We start from the raw sequence: 16,994 nt of genomic DNA on the forward strand, positions 1-16,994 counted from the left end.
TTCTTACACACACATCTGTTAATGTTGGAGTACATAATGTTTTCTTTTACTGTTTCTATTATTGTTGTTTAACCCATTTGAACAACTGATAACAAAGATGATACACAATGTACTGTTATACCATCTTAATACGCTAAGACTTTATCTTGAAATGCCTGTAATATCTTTTGTGATGCAAATTATATTTAAAAAAATAGAAATTTCCCCAAAAAAATGTGCAACATTTGTGAAAAGTCTAGTTGCTCATTCCAACCAATCAGCAGGCACAATTTACTGGGTGGGCACCTGTATTATTAGATGTTATGGGTTACTGCACCTGCCAGTGCTTTTTAATACTACCTACACCCTCTGCTCCGTGAGGGGCCCATAGCAATGGTTGACAGACTAATACACTTATCTGACAGAGCATGGGACAACGAGCATCCCATAAAGCCATAGACGCAAAGATCTGATCGTATGAATCGAGGATTCGTCCGATTTTCAAACCGTGTGTGGAGAGTCCCGTCATTTTTCGTCCGGCAGAGATCAGTCGTTTGGTCGATCGGACAGGTTAGAAAATTTTATGTCGGCTGCCGATAATATCTCTGCGTGTATTGCCGATCGTATGATTTTCAGTGGGAGACTGTCACTAGCTTTGGTTGGACATAGATATCGTACGATTGCTGTCAGGGGCAGAACATTGCTGATCTGTTCTTTAACTAATCTGACTGGTAAGACTTTGATCTGAATGGTTAGTGGCGGGTCGGGAGATGGGAAAGTCCGATCGTACGATGAGTCGTACGATCGGATCTTTGCATCTATGGCCAGCTTAAGGGAAGATCAGGACCATGGGCTTAACACATTTCTCTTGTATGACCCCTATGACTGTAGTAGGCTCTGGTACTTGAACATGTGCTCCTATTGGTGAAGGTCCAGTCTGTAGGCCTGTACACTGTTTTAATTGTAAGCTCCTGAGAACAGATTCCTCTATTCTTTCTGTAACCTTTATTAGTGCTTTTATGGTGTGTTATAAAGTGCACTGATGGGTTCAGTCTGGAGAAAGTCACAGGAGCATTTTTGGACTTAATAGTCCCAGTTCCAGTGATGTCACACTTTCCCTATTCCCATGGCTTCTGGTTCACTTCCGACAGCATTAAATACATCCATCAGATATATATATATATATATATATATAGTTAATAATTGTGGCAACTGTATGTAACTCAAAATTCATATTCCTTATCCACTGCACAGAGCTGACTCCCCACTTGTCTTTGAAGGAAGGGCACTTGGTTATTCTGCCTCTCAGGGGTAGGGGGCAAATCTAGAAAAGAGCATAACAGGTTTACAGTGGTACAACAATTTTCCATAGAGCAAATCAGTAGAGAGTTATAGTACAGCACTGCTGCTATACTTTTTTTTATTTTATTTTTTAGGCTTATTCTGTTTTTGATGTATCAGTTGTTTTAAGCACAATTCCAACAGGGGGATTGTTAACAGATGTGATACAACTGGAAGTGCTCAGGGACTGGTGCTTCTTATTATGCACAAAACTCCAGGTGCAGAGTATTCCCAATCCCATGTCTGTATACACATTAGTTATGTCCAATCGGCATCCTTCTTGCTGTTGTTGAACTGGAACTTTAACTCATTACAGTGCATTACAGGAGTTGCACATGCCTGATTAATGTGTTTATTCCATAGAGATGGGGATCCCAGACTTGTTACATTGCCAGCAGCCGCAGTCGTACTCCCATAATCTCTCATGGCTGCACACAGAGATGCACACATTGCACTACAAAGACTTCTGCCATCCTAAAGTCAGCGACAGAGCCCTGCTCACACATTGCTGAGCACTCTAATCACATAATACTCTAGGGACCCTGATCCTATTCTATTCTGCACATGAGGTGCCCTTCAGACCTTTCCCTCATAAATATGGTGTGGCTGTTATACTGTGGACCAGTTAAGCCATCTGCTAGCTCTCACCCATCTGCTGAAACCTCTACTGCTCTGGATTGTTCCGCAGCCAGTAAATTGCGCTGCATTGTTCTGCATTTCTTTGCTTGCCTGCCTTTCTTCTCTGCTGTGCCAGACGTCTCTGTGCTTTGCCTTTTTTCAGCTCTGTGCCAGACGTCCTCTCAGCTGCATCTCTTTATCTTCCCAACTGCACCTACACTCAATGCCTCCTCATCCACAGCCACAAAGGCTTCTTCCCTACAAAATATTTCCCAGCCTTGCAGGCCACTTTTTTTTTTATAGCACAAGTAATATTAAGGTACTTGTTTCAGTATTTACAGAGGTGCATATACTCACAGTATGGGGTAAAATAGAACACTTCCTGGACTTACAGTTTCACTCTGAATACTTTATCTGGAAAATGAATGCTTCCTACAAAAAGGCAATGCAAAAAGTCTGATCAATCAATCTATCATCTATCTATCTATCTATCTATCTATCTATTATCTACCTGTCTATCTATTGTTATGCCCCTCATCTATCTATTATCTATTTGTCATCTATTTGATTTGGATAGATATAATTTAAATATCTATCAATCTATTGCCTATCTGTCTCATCTATAGTGATGGGCGAAATTTTTCGGTGAAGCGAAATGGGACAGATTCAAAAAATTTGTGAAATGCATTGAAGTCAATGGGCATAAAAATTATTTTGGCACGCAACAATTTTTACACAAGAGACAATTTTTACATGTGCAACTTTTTTGTCCAAATGCATTAAATTCAATGGACGTCAAAATAATTTTGATGCGCGACAATTTTTAGGCACTCGACAATTTTTACACATGCAAGTTTTTTGTCTATCTCTCTCTCTCTCTCTCTCTCTCTATCTATCTATCTGGTATCTATCTTTCTTTTATCTATCTACTGTATCTATCTATCTATCTATCTATCTATCTATCTATCCATCGGTCTGTCATCTATATATCTATCTGTTATCTATTTCTCTATCTACCTGTCATCTATATATCTGTCATGTATCTCTCTCTCTCTCTCTCTCTCTCTATTTATATCTATCTATCTATCTATCTATCTATCTATCTATCTAAATATCTATCAATCAATCTATTAACTACCTGTTTATCTATCTGTCTGTCAATCTGTATATTGCTGGATCAGTCTTAGCTGGCTATATTTATCAACATGCCAAATTATACCAAATTGTACTATAGTAACAATATGGCGGGGAAATATGCAACGTTTGTTGTATTTTTGCACCTTGACCATATGATTTTCCGTGCTTGAGCTTACAGTACAATTCTTTTTTTTCACACTGATATCAGTATATAGATCAGTATATAGTACCAGTGGTGCCTGCTTGCTTTCTATATAAATATATATATAGATTAGTTCTGGTGAGCCATAAGTACATGCACTGGAAGAGAGACTTTTGTAGTGATTGTTGTTCTGGTTCCAGCTATGTGCTTTGGTGCTTTATGTTTCTAGCACTCCTGTAAACTAAATGATAGTAAATAAATGGGTAAGGCCCAGATGTTGAGAGAATCATATATTGTCTGATTTTTGCATCCTTCTCACTCAGCATTACACCCTGCCCTTCACTCAACTTAATTATGGCCCCCTATGAGTTGTGTAAAGTAGGCATGGTAGAGAAGGAGCATTGGCAGCTGATGTCACATAAAAAATAGTCTCTGGCCTTTATGTGCAATGTACTGCAGGTGGGAGACATGTTTGACCCATGCACTGTAGGATCATGGTGATGGCAGGGGACCTAGACTGCTCCCACAAGCCTCTTACAGTTTCACTCACTGAGAGTGGCCCCATAGAGCTTGGAACTCAAGTTTTGATCCTGTTACAGAGGGAAGCTCACAGAGATTGTATACGTTGCATTGATCTCTAGGGATGTCGCGGACTGTTCGCCGGCGAACTTGTTCACGCGAACATCGGCTGTTCGCGTCCGCCGCAAGTTCGCGAACGTCGCGCGACGTTCGCCATTTTGGGTTCGCCTTACCTGGCGCTTTTTTTTGACCTCTCACCCCAGACCAGCAGATACATGGCAGCCAATCAGGAAGCTCTCCCTCCTGGACCACCCCCACACCCCCTGGACCACTCCCCTTCCATATATAAACTGAAGCCCTGCAGCGTTTTTTCATTCTGCCTGTGTGTGCTTGGAAGAGCTAGTGTAGGGAGAGAGCTGCTAGTGATTTCACTGATTTGAGGGACAGTTGATAGTAAGTTTGCTGGCTAGTAATCTACTTGATACTGCTCTGTATTGGAGGGACAGAAGTCTGCAGGGATTTGAGGGACATTTTAGGGTAGCTTTGCTGGCTAGTAATCTACCTTCTACTGCAGTGCTCTGTATGTAGCTGCCTGCTGTGGGCACTGATCTCTTCTGATCTCATCTGCTGACTGCTGTAATAACCCAATAGTCCTTGTAAGGACTGCTTTTATTTTCTTTTTTGTTGTTTTACTTTGCTACTTTAACAGCCAAGTGCTATTAGTCTAGCAGTGTTGGGGAGTGGGACTGGTGTGCTACTGTGCTGCTCCTAGTAGTTCAGCAGCACCAACCCGAGAATATTTTTTTTTTTTAATATACATATAATTTTTTTTTTATTTTACTTATCTTACTGTTCTTTAAGGTGTCCAGTGCTGTTTGCTGTTCTTCATAGTAGTGCACCAATAGTAGTGCACTTGCAGGCATTATTTGCCCAGTGGCCATCTAGCTGTGTGAGCTTGTTCACATTCTGTCTAAATATCAATAATAATACCGTCTCCAGAAACACCACCTGAGTGACGTTTTTCAAGCAGCAATAGTATATTCCGTATCCACCACTGCTGTAGTGTATACGTTGACCTTGTAGGCATTATTGCCCAGTGTGTTCTTCATTTTCAAACCACTGCCACTTAGCTGTGTGAGCTTGTTCACATTCTGTCTAAATATCAATAATAATACCGTCTCCAGAAACACCACCTGAGTGACGTTTTTCAAGCAGCAATAATATATTCCGTATCCACCACTGCTGTAGTGTATACGTTGACCTTGTAGGCATTATTTGCCCAGTGTGTTCTTCATTTTCAAACCACTGCCACTTAGCTGTGTGAGCTTGTTCACATTCTGTCTAAATATCAATAATAATACCGTCTCCAGAAACACCACCTGAGTGACGTTTTTCAAGCAGCAATAATATATTCCGTATCCACCACTGCTGTAGTGTATACGTTGACCTTGTAGGCATTATTTGCCCAGTGTGTTCTTCATTTTCAAACCACTGCCACTTAGCTGTGTAAGCTTGTTCACATTCTGTCTAAATATCAATAATAATACCGTCTCCAGAAACACCACCTGAGTGACGTTTTTCAAGCAGCAATAATATATTCCGTATCCACCACTGCTGTAGTGTATACGTTGACCTTGTAGGCATTATTTGCCCAGTGTGTTCTTCATTTTCAAACCACTGCCACTTAGCTGTGTGAGCTTGTTCACATTCTGTCTAAATATCAATAATAATACCGTCTCCAGAAACACCACCTGAGTGACGTTTTTCAAGCAGCAATAATATATTCCGTATCCACCACTGCTGTAGTGTATACGTTGACCTTGTAGGCATTATTTGCCCAGTGTGTTCTTCATTTTCAAACCACTGCCACTTAGCTGTGTGAGCTTGTTCACATTCTGTCTAAATATCAATAATAATACCGTCTCCAGAAACACCACCTGAGTGACGTTTTTCAAGCAGCAATAATATATTCCGTATCCACCACTGCTGTAGTGTATACGTTGACCTTGTAGGCATTATTTGCCCAGTGTGTTCTTCATTTTCAAACCACTGCCACTTAGCTGTGTGAGCTTGTTCACATTCTGTCTAAATATCAATAATAATACCGTCTCCAGAAACACCACCTGAGTGACGTTTTTCAAGCAGCAATAATATATTCCGTATCCACCACTGCTGTAGTGTATACGTTGACCTTGTAGGCATTATTTGCCCAGTGTGTTCTTCATTTTCAAACCACTGCCACTTAGCTGTGTGAGCTTGTTCACATTCTGTCTAAATATCAATAATAATACCGTCTCCAGAAACACCACCTGAGTGACGTTTTTCAAGCAGCAATAATATATTCCGTATCCACCACTGCTGTAGTGTATACGTTGACCTTGTAGGCATTATTTGCCCAGTGTGTTCTTCATTTTCAAACCACTGCCACTTAGCTGTGTGAGCTTGTTCACATTCTGTCTAAATATCAATAATAATACCGTCTCCAGAAACACCACCTGAGTGACGTTTTTCAAGCAGCAATAATATATTCCGTATCCACCACTGCTGTAGTGTATACGTTGACCTTGTAGGCATTATTTGCCCAGTGTGTTCTTCATTTTCAAACCACTCCCATCTAGCTGTGTGAGCTTGTTCACATTCTGTCTAAATATCAATAATAATACCGTCTCCAGAAACACCACCTGAGTTGTTGTTGTTTTTGTTTTAAAAATAATGCCAGGCAAAGGCAGGCCGCCACGCAGAGGCACTAGGGGCCGTGCTGCTATGCTATCCTGTGGCCCTAGGAAATTGCCCAGTTTTAAAAAGGCAATGACCCTGAACTCCCAAAATGCTGAAGAGGTAGTTGACTGGCTTACACAGCACACCCCATCCTCTACCGTTTCTAACTTTACCACAACATCCTCATCCTCCACTGCTATGGGCACCCCACGTAACACTTCCTCCACCACCGGCGCCCCTTCTTCACTGGAGTCAGAGGAGTTATTTTCACATGAGTTTCTTGAACTGAGTGATGCGCAACCATTATTGGCAGAAGAAGATGAAGGAGATGAGGACGTTACACCAGATTTAATTCTGGCAGAGAACACAACAGAGATGGACATAATGAGTGATGACGAGGAGGTCCCCACTGCTGCTTCCTTCTGTGAGCTGTTAGAAGAAATTGATGCATCTGAGGAGAATGATGATGAGGAGATTGATGTTTTGTGGGTGCCCAGTAGAAGAGAGCAAGAGGAGGATAGTTCAGATGGAGAGACGGAGAGTCAGAGAGGCAGGAGGAGAATAAGACTTAGAAGAAGCAGGGAGGACAGCTCGCAGGGAACAGTAGGGCAACAACATGTATCGGCACCTGTGGTCAGCCGGCCAACGCACCCGCCATTGCCGCCAACGCCGCCGACTTCTACTTTTACCCCCAGATTGCCAGCCTCAAAAAGGTCAGCAGTGTGGGATTTTTTTAATGTGTGTGCCTCTGACAAAAGCGTTGTAATTTGCAATGAGTGCAGTCAGAAACTGAGTCTTGGGAAGCCCAACAGCCACATAGGTACAACTTCTATGCGAAGGCACATGAACGGCAAGCACAAAGCACTTTGGGAGCAACACCTCAAAGGCAACAGGCAAACTAAAAGCCACCCTCCTTCTGGTCCAGCATCTTACTGCTCTACCTCTGCTGTCCTTGAACCGTCTGAACCACCCTCCACTCCGCCTTCCACCTTGACCACCAGTTCCCATTCCCAGTCATCTGCCCCCAGCCAAGTTTCTGTGAGGGCCATGTTTGAGCGTAAGAAGCCAATGTCTGCGAGTCACCCCCTTGCCCGGCGTCTGACAGCTGGCTTGTCTGCACTCTTAGCCCGCCAGCTTTTACCATACCAGCTGGTGGACTCTGAGGCCTTCCGCAAATTTGTAGCAATTGGGACACCGCAGTGGAAGGTACCCAGCCGCAATTTTTTTTCAAAAAAGGGAATACCACACCTGTACCACCATGTGCAGAGCCAAGTCACCGCATCTCTGTCACTTAGTGTTGGGCCAAAGGTCCATATGACTACTGACGCATGGTCCTCCAAGCATGGTCAGGGCAGGTATGTCACCTACACTGCCCACTGGGTGAACTTGGTCATGGCTGGGAAGCAGGAAATGTGTGGCTCAACAACGACAGTGGAGTTGGTGTCACCGCCACGGATTGCACGCGGTTCTGCCACCACCTCTACTCCTCCTTCGCTCTCTACCTCGTCTTCTTCCTCTTCTTCGTCCTCTGCTGCTGGGTCCTCCTCCTTCTCCACACCTGTGCACCCCCAGCTCCCCCTAGGCTATTCGACGTGCCAGGTACGCCGTTGTCATGCTGTCTTGGGGATGACGTGCCTGGAAAGCAAAAACCATACCGGATCTGTACTCCTGTCATCTCTGCAGTCACAGGCCGATCGGTGGCTGACCCCACACCAACTGAAGATCGGAAAAGTGGTGTGTGACAATGGAAGCAATCTGTTGGCAGCACTGAGACTGGGCAATTTAACACATGTGCCCTGCATGGCACATGTTCTGAATTTAATAGTACAACGTTTTGTCTCAAAGTACCCAGGATTCCAGGACGTTCTCAGGCAGTCCAGGAAGGTGTCGGCCCATTTCAGACGTTCCTATACAGCCATGGCACGCCTTGCTGACATTCAGCAGCGGTACAACATGCCAGTCAGGCGTTTGATTTGCGACAGCCAGACTCGCTGGAATTCAACGCTCCTCATGTTGGAACGTCTGCTGCAACAACAAAGAGCCGTCAACGAATACCTGTTTGAACTGGGTGGTAGGACTGGATCTGCAGAGCTGGGGATTTTTTTCCCCCGTTACTGGGTGCTTATGCGCGATGCCTGCAGGCTCATGCGCCCTTTTGAAGAGGTTACAAATATGGTCAGTCGCACCGAAGGCACCATCAGCGACCTAATACCCTTTGCTTTCTTCCTGGAGCGTGCCGTGCGACGAGTGACAGATGAGGCTGTAGACCAGCGTGACGAGGAGCAGGAAGCGCACGATTTCTGGTCGGAATCACCAGAACGAACCCAGGCACCTGCTGCAACGCAGGGAGAGGTGTCAGAAGTGGAGTCAGAGGAGGAAGGTGGCTTTGTGGAGGAGGAGGACCAACAGGAGCAGGCTTCCCAGGGGGCTAGTGGTGACCTTTTGGGGACCCCTGGTCTTGTACGTGGCTGGGGGGAGGAGACCGTGGATGATGCAGTCCTTGATAACGAGGAAGCGGAGATGGATACCTCTGCATCCAACCTTGTGAGAATGGGGTCTTTCATGCTGTCATGCCTGTTGAAGGACCCCTGTATCAAGAGGCTTAAGGAGAAGGACCTGTACTGGGTCGCGACTCTACTAGACTCTCGGTACAAGCATAAAGTGGCAGAAATGTTACCAACATACCACAAGTCTGAAAGGATGCTGCATTTACAAACCAGCCTGCAAAACATGTTGTACAATGCTTTTAAGGGTGATGTCGCTTCAGGAACTCATCAACATTCCAGGGGCAGAGGTGCCAGTAATCCTGCCACGAGCGCACCTGCAAGGACAAAGCACTTTGGCCACTCTGTAACGTCAGACATGCAAATGTTTTTCAGTCCAAGGCAGCGGCAGAACCCTTCGGGATCCACCCTCAAAGAACGCCTCGACCGGCAGGCAGCGGACTACCTGGCATTAACTGCAGATATCGACACTCTGAGGAGCGATGAACCCCTGGACTACTGGGTGCGCAGGCTTGATCTGTGGCCAGAGCTGTCACAATTTGCCATGAACCTCTTGTCTTGCCCCGCCTCAAGTGTCCTCTCAGAAAGGACCTTCAGTGCAGCAGGAGGGATTGTAACTGAGAAGAGAACTCGCCTAGGTCACAAAAGTGTGGATTACCTGACCTTTATTAAAATGAATGAGGGGTGGATCTCGGAGGGTTACTGCACGCCGGAAGACTTGTTCTGAGTTTCTGATTCTGACTCCCCGTGCAGCTGTCCTTCTCTGCACGCCTCATGACTCCACATACAGCTGTCCTTTAGCGTCCTCCTCCCTCCACCACCGTTACAAACTAGGGTGCAAACCCTACTGGTTTAATTTGAATCCAGGTAAATCCTGAGTTTTTCTGGCCTCTGTGCTTCAGTGGCTGCGACCAAAAAAAACAGAATATTTTCAGCATTTATATGGCATATTTTTTCTGGCCTCTGTGCTTCAGTGGCTGTGACAAAAAAAATGAATATTTTCAGCATTTATATGGCATATTTTTCTGGCCTCTGTGCTGCAGTGGCTGCGACCAAAAAAAACAGAATATTTTCAGCATTTATATGGCATATTTTTTCTGGCCTCTGTGCTTCAGTGGCTGTGACAAAAAATTAATATTTTCAGCATTTATATGGCATATTGTTTCGGCCTCTGTGCTTCAGTGGCTGCGACAAAAATAAATGAATATTTTCAGCATTTATATGGCATATTTTTTCTGGCCTCTGTGCTTCAGTGGCTGCGACCAAAAAAAACAGAATATTTTCAGCATTTATATGGCATATTTTTTCTGGCCTCTGTGCTTCAGTGGCTGTGACAAAAAAATTAATATTTTCAGCATTTATATGGCATATTTTTTCTGGCCTCTGTGCTTCAGTGGCTGCGACCAAAAAAAAACAGAATATTTTCAGCATTTATATGGCATATTTTTTCTGGCCTCTGTGCTTCAGTGGCTGTGACAAAAAAATGAATATTTTCAGCATTTATATGGCATATTGTTTCGGCCTCTGTGCTTCAGTGGCTGCGACAAAAATAAATGAATATTTTCAGCATTTATATGGCATATTTTTTCTGGCCTCTGTGCTTCAGTGGCTGCGACCAAAAAAAACAGAATATTTTCAGCATTTATATGGCATATTTTTTCTGGCCTCTGTGCTTCAGTGGCTGTGACAAAAAAATGAATATTTTCAGCATTTATATGGCATATTGTTTCGGCCTCTGTGCTTCAGTGGCTGCGACAAAAATAAATGAATATTTTCAGCATTTATATGGCATATTTTTTCTGGCCTCTGTGCTTCAGTGGCTGCGGCCAAAAAAAACAGAATATTTTCAGCATTTATATGGCATATTTTTTCTGGCCTCTGTGCTTCAGTGTCTGCGACAAAAAAAATTTATATTGTTAGCATTTATATGGCATATTTTTCCTGGCCTCTGTGCTGCAGTGGCTGCGACAAAAAAAAATTAATATTGTTTGCATTTATATGGCATATTTTTTCTGGCCTCTGTGCTGCAGTGGCTGCGACAAAAAAAAATTAATATTGTTTGCATTTATATGGCATATTTTTTCTGGCCTCTGTGCTGCAGTGGCTGCCACAAAAAAAAATTAATATTTTCAGCATTTATATGGCATATTGTTTCTGGACTTCTGGTTCAGTGGCTGCGACAAAAAAAACATAATTTTTCAGGAAAGTACACATGCCTAATTTTTCAGGGTTCTGCAACAGTGGCAAAATCGCATCTTTTATGGTCACCGCAGGTGATCAATAAAGTAGACCAAAACTGGGCCCACACTGCAAAATCAGTGTTTTTTGGTTCACTTCACTGTACATTGAATTACCTCTGCCTGACCGTGCACGTGCGCACAAGCACGGTGACCACTACAGAAATATTGCCACCAACAGGACGAACATCCTGGAGGTGACAAGCAACTAGTAATTAAAAACTATTATTTGCTCACTTGACGGTATCATTCATTAAAGCTCTTTGCGTCTTTTTGCGTTGCAGTAAGCACCGCGTTTCGTCTTTGCGTGTGAACAGGCTGTAACCTTTACACGACTTGATTGGCATGTAGACGCCGGACGTTTTAAAGCATTTTATTACACAGGTTTAGAAATGTAGTGTGATTTCTGCCCTTTACAGCACAAAACGCAGCGCTGTGTCAACAATGGATTTTTTAGAAACATTTTTGCCCTTGATCCCCCTCTGGCATGGCACTGTCCAGGTCGTTGCACCCTTTAAACAACTTTAAAATCATTTTTCTGGCCAGAAATGTCTTTTCTAGCTTTTAAAATTCGCCTTCCCATTGAAGTCTATGGGGTTCGCGACGTTCGCGAACCGTTCGCATTTTTGACGCAAGTTCGCGAATATGTTCGCGAACATTTTTTCCGACGTTCGCTACATCCCTATTGATCTCTATGATGAGCTGTGAAAGTCATAAACATGGATGGGACAACATTGCCCTCTACTGGCCAGATATACAAAGTTCAGCCTAATAGGAGTAAACTTGGCAAATGTGCTCTGAGGTAAGTGGCATATATTACAAGGTTAGTTATAGGAAAACAACCCGTGTATGGGACCTGTTATCCAAAATGTTCTGGACCTGGGGTTTTCCGGATAAGAGATTTTTCTGTAATTTGAATCTCCATACCATTAATTTGCTAAAAAAAAAAAGTTAAACATTAATAAACCCAATTGGCTGGTTTTGCTTCCAATAAAGATTAGTTATATCTTAGTTAAGATCAAGTACAAGCTACTGTTTTATTATTACCGAGAAAAAGGAAATATTATTTAAAAAATTTAGTTATTTGATTATAATGGAGTCCAGCGGCTGTTTTGAGGCAGTGACGCTTGCCTTTTCTGTGAAGCTAGTGGTTCGGAGGTGGGCACCTTGCTAGTGCGGAGAGCGCACATACACTAGAAAAGATGAATTTCCAGTTTGAAAGCTGGAAATTTGGATGAACTAGGAGCTTTTTGCCGGCCCTGGTAACTTGCTCAGGGGTGCCGGCAGAGTCGAGTTTTTCAACTCACCTTATAGGCGTAGCACCCCTGATGGAGTCTATGGGAGATGGACTTCCCATAATTCAGAGCTTTCTGGATAACGGGTGTCCAGATAACGTATTCCATATCTGTACAAACAAAACATATAATCACTGCACTTCTCCGGATCAGTATATTAACTACTACGCAAATGCCCTTTTTCTTCCATTTCTCAGTGTAGTGTAATTTAAAGAAAGCTGTCTGTCAGATTAATCCCTGGTCTGGACAGTCGAACACTCACTTTCATCTCGTTCCCTTTATAATTCCAGCATTTCAACTATGAAGATGACTTTGGCATAATTGCTTAAATAACTAAAAAAAATACACCCCATTGTGCATAATAGTGAACACATATAAAATTGTACAACATACACAGATAATGAGGCATATGATGAGCACTCATGGAATATAGTAGGCACTTATTCAGAATAGAAACAGTCACAGGGGATTCCCTCCATGCACTCCTCCCTGACCAGGTGCATTTTTTCAGCCCATTCGGTGGGTTTTTTGGCCCAAATTTTGGTGGTTATAATACAGGGAGTAATAGGTACAGCATGTGGAGTGCATACTTGTTCCATTTGCAAGCTGTGTTTAGCCAACACCACTTGACATTATTTAACTTCCGCTATTGGAAAAAGAAACTGGATCACAGCATATAGAATCCACTAACAACATCAGCAGGAGGAGTATTGCTGGTGGTGGAGAACTATCATCAGTTCCTGCACCAGCGGAGCTTGCAATTCAATGTCCCTACCTCATTCACACAACACACTGGTGACACATTTAATCCTATATATTTAACTATTGGCTGGAAAGACAAGCAAGTATGGGAAACTTTCACTAGTGGTTAGTATTGCTGCATAGCAGCCCTTGGGACCTGGGTTTGGTTCTACCCAATGCACTTCAGGGCTGCCATCAGAGGGGCACACATGGAAGAGCCATATCAGGCCCAGTGTTTTTGTTAAGCTTTAAGGGGAGCCTGGCCATGCTCCGGTCCCGATGATGAAAATTTGCGCGAATAAAAGGGAGGGGACAGGGGCAAAGAATGTCATTGGGCCTAGGGGTGCCCGCTATGTAAATCCGGCCCTGCCCAAAACTATAGATTGTATATAAGAGCCAGTGCCCATACACAGAACACTCTGTGGGATCTGATCATTAGCCAGATTTGACTCCCCACCTGGCAGGCCAGATCAAGTCCAGGGTTCAGATTTTTTTTCTGATTGTAGAATATTATGAATAATCTTTTATTTTACTGTCATTGCTGGACTCTGTCCCCAAGGACCTTGGACTGAAGAGAGAGGTGACCAAAGACCATGGAAAAAAATTTCCCCAAAAATGTCACTACCTGCTGTGGGGGCCGTTCCATTTATGGCTACTTACATACCTCCCAACGTGTAAAAATGTAAAAACGTCAATATGGGGGGGTTTGTGGATGCACACCTAAGGCCAATTTCAAAAAGTATAATTTCAAAAAGTATAAAGCCCTGTCTAAGTAATTCAAGTAAATATGCCAGTGCATTTAATTTTGAAACAGGGTTTTTTTGTTACAAAGTTATGATCATAATATTGATAAGCCACCATACCACGTCAAGGTAAAACCCCACATGGTGGTCCCTAACTTATTTATCTTTAGTCATAGTAAACAAGGTACATTACCTCTCTGTAGTAGCAATTCTTTGTGTAAACATCTCCTGTGCCTTGGTTTCAACTCTGTGCTAGATCCTCCCCCGCCAACTTGCTGAGCGGCTTTTAAGAGGGAGAGACTGCCTTAACCAACGCCCATTTTAGAAAAGTAGAAATCAGGTGTTGTAATTAAAATCAAGGTAGAGTGATATGTGCAGTTGCACAATAGTGTGTATACATGTGTAAGTGAAAAGTGAAGGTATGTATAGCAGTGGTAAGGGAAAGTGTATGTGTATTTGGGAGTATATGTGTAAGAAAGCATAGAATAAAAGAATGTAAAGAAGAAATTAATGAGAGACATAATAGGTGTATGTGTACATAGAGTAGTGTCTAATGGGACGTTGGTTGTGAAATGTAAAAACGGACAAAAATATCAGACACATGTACTGCGGCAATTTGACCACGCCCATTTTATGGCCACACCCCCCTAGTTACTATGTCCATTTTACAAAATTTGGCAGGTTATGACAGTATGAACACAGTTCTAAGAGTATTAGGGCCATGTTTCATTGGTTGTATCAGATTTGCTAATGAAGCTGAAATTGTCCTTTAAGCTGTGAGTCTCAGTTTCCCCAAGAGACCTTATTAGTGATGTGCGACCCGCTCAATATCCGTGGGACCGATAGGTTTACCTGCAAGTCGGGTGGGTTCAGGCCGATCTCAGAACAGCGCTTGCAGGTCACGGGTGGCTTTGGGTTTAGCTCTTCTGCCTCCCCGACCTTATACTGACGACTTTCTGCTTCCGGTTTTATAGATGCAGGGCTGCCCCTGTGGGTCTATAAATGGAGGGAGGAAGCTGGGTGCAGGAGGACACGGGTCACGTGGGATCAGGCTAGAGTTTTTCTCACCCACACATCACAATTGCTTATCTTAAATAGTTACAATTGTATCTTTGCTATCTTAAACTGTTACAAATGTATCGAAGAGCAGTGACTCAGTGTTCTGGGCTCTCTGCCAAAAAGCCTCTTAATTTAATTAGAAGTTTTAGAAACTTTTTCTAGTGTCAGTGCAGGAGATCAAAGAGAAACTCCGGACATTTCAGTAAGAAACCCAGGACTGCGGGCTGAGCTGTCAAAATCGGACCTGTCCAGCAGAAAATGGGACAGATGGGAAGAATGGAGTTAGGCTAATCAAATTAAAGGCATTCATTCTTTAACACTCCTGAACCATTTAATATAAAACTTTTTTGGTATTATTTACTAATTTTTTTAGGTATTATTATTATTTACTAACGCCCCAGATGCAAGTGGTGCCTGGCCTACCATCAGGAAATCCTCCAGTATCGTAGGCGGGTGCAGTTGCACAAGGGCCTGCATCCCTCAGGGCCCACCGGCACAAACCCACTATGAAAAATGCGTCCGGAGGGGTGGGGGGCCCAGGTAAATGGCCAACCTGGGCCCAGGAATTACTTTTTCCATTATTGACTCCAGTCTGGGGCCATGTGGCAAAAGAGGGCTTCAAGAGCAATGGAGGTGGGATTCGCAGGTCACTGTTTGTTGTGGAGTGGGTGTGATGTGGGTGGGTCATGGTTGGGGTATTAATGTAATGGGGCATGGTCGGGTATATCAGGGGCATTAGCAGGTATGCATTACTGATGATTTCTGATTGCAGCCCTGGCTGGTGCTCCCTTGTGTATCTGAATTATGTGCCAGTTTAGAGGCCTGACATATCTACCCTATCTTATCCCTCATGGATACAGTGTATTCAATTTATTTTTAATAATAAAAGTAGAAAGTAACACCTCCCAGTGGGTTGCACTTAATCCCCAACCAAAGGTGCTTGTTAATAAAGCCTGCAGTCTGTTAGGGGGTAACAATAGTTGTTTTTTTTTTTAATGGCATGCCGCCCAGCCACTCTATGGGGAGCACTGGGGACGCTGTGCTCCCCAGTGCTCCGCCACTTTCACGCCATTGCTCTTGCGCCTGCGTGAGGTAGTTCGGGCAGGCGCTAGAACTGCGCGGACCGCGCGGCCTAGGGTCACCCACCCAGCGAATCCGGTACTGTTCGCTCTGAGTTGCGAGTGTCTTAGTGCTGGTGTGGAGAAATTTAACTACTGTTACAGCCAAATGAAGTGCACGCCCTATTAGCACGCACCTTTGGTTGGGGATAATATATTTTGGCAACAGGTGCCCTTTAAAGAGGTTGTTCAGCGGGAGCGGTATCATGGTCACTGTCACTGGACTCTGGAGCAGGAGAATGATACCTGCCTAAATGTGTAATGACAACTTTATAGTTTGTGTGAAGAGGAATAAAGGTTTGGCCTAGGGCCCCTTATTCCAGCAAACCTTAATGCCAAGACATATAATGGGCCAGATTCAGTGAGAAAAATGTTTATCATATGAAAAGTCATGGACGAGATTTAATTCAATCCTGAAAAACTTATCTCACTGTTTATCACGTGAAAACTCTATAAAAGTCTATGGGAAAAACTGGAACTGAATTTTGGAGAATTTTTCTCCTCAAATTGAATCAAGTCCATGAGTTTTCACTTGATAAACCATGAGATAACTTTTGCTCACTGAATTGAATCTGGCCCAATGTTTGTTATTTCTGCTTTTGTTTCAACTGCTGAAAAAACCACTGTAGGTTATGTACAGGTATGGGACCTGTCGGTTTCCAGATAACAGGTGCTTCTGTAATGTGGATCTTCATACCTAAAGTCTGCTAGAAAATCATGTAAACATTAAAGAAACCCAATAGGCTTGTTGTGCCTCCAATAAGGATTAATTATATCTTAGTTTGCATCAAATACAATGTACTGTTTTATTATTACAGAGAAAAAGGAAAATCTTTTTTAAAA

This window comes from Xenopus laevis, chromosome 5S (assembly GCF_017654675.1).
Source record: "Xenopus laevis strain J_2021 chromosome 5S, Xenopus_laevis_v10.1, whole genome shotgun sequence".
NCBI lineage: Eukaryota > Metazoa > Chordata > Amphibia > Anura > Pipidae > Xenopus > Xenopus laevis.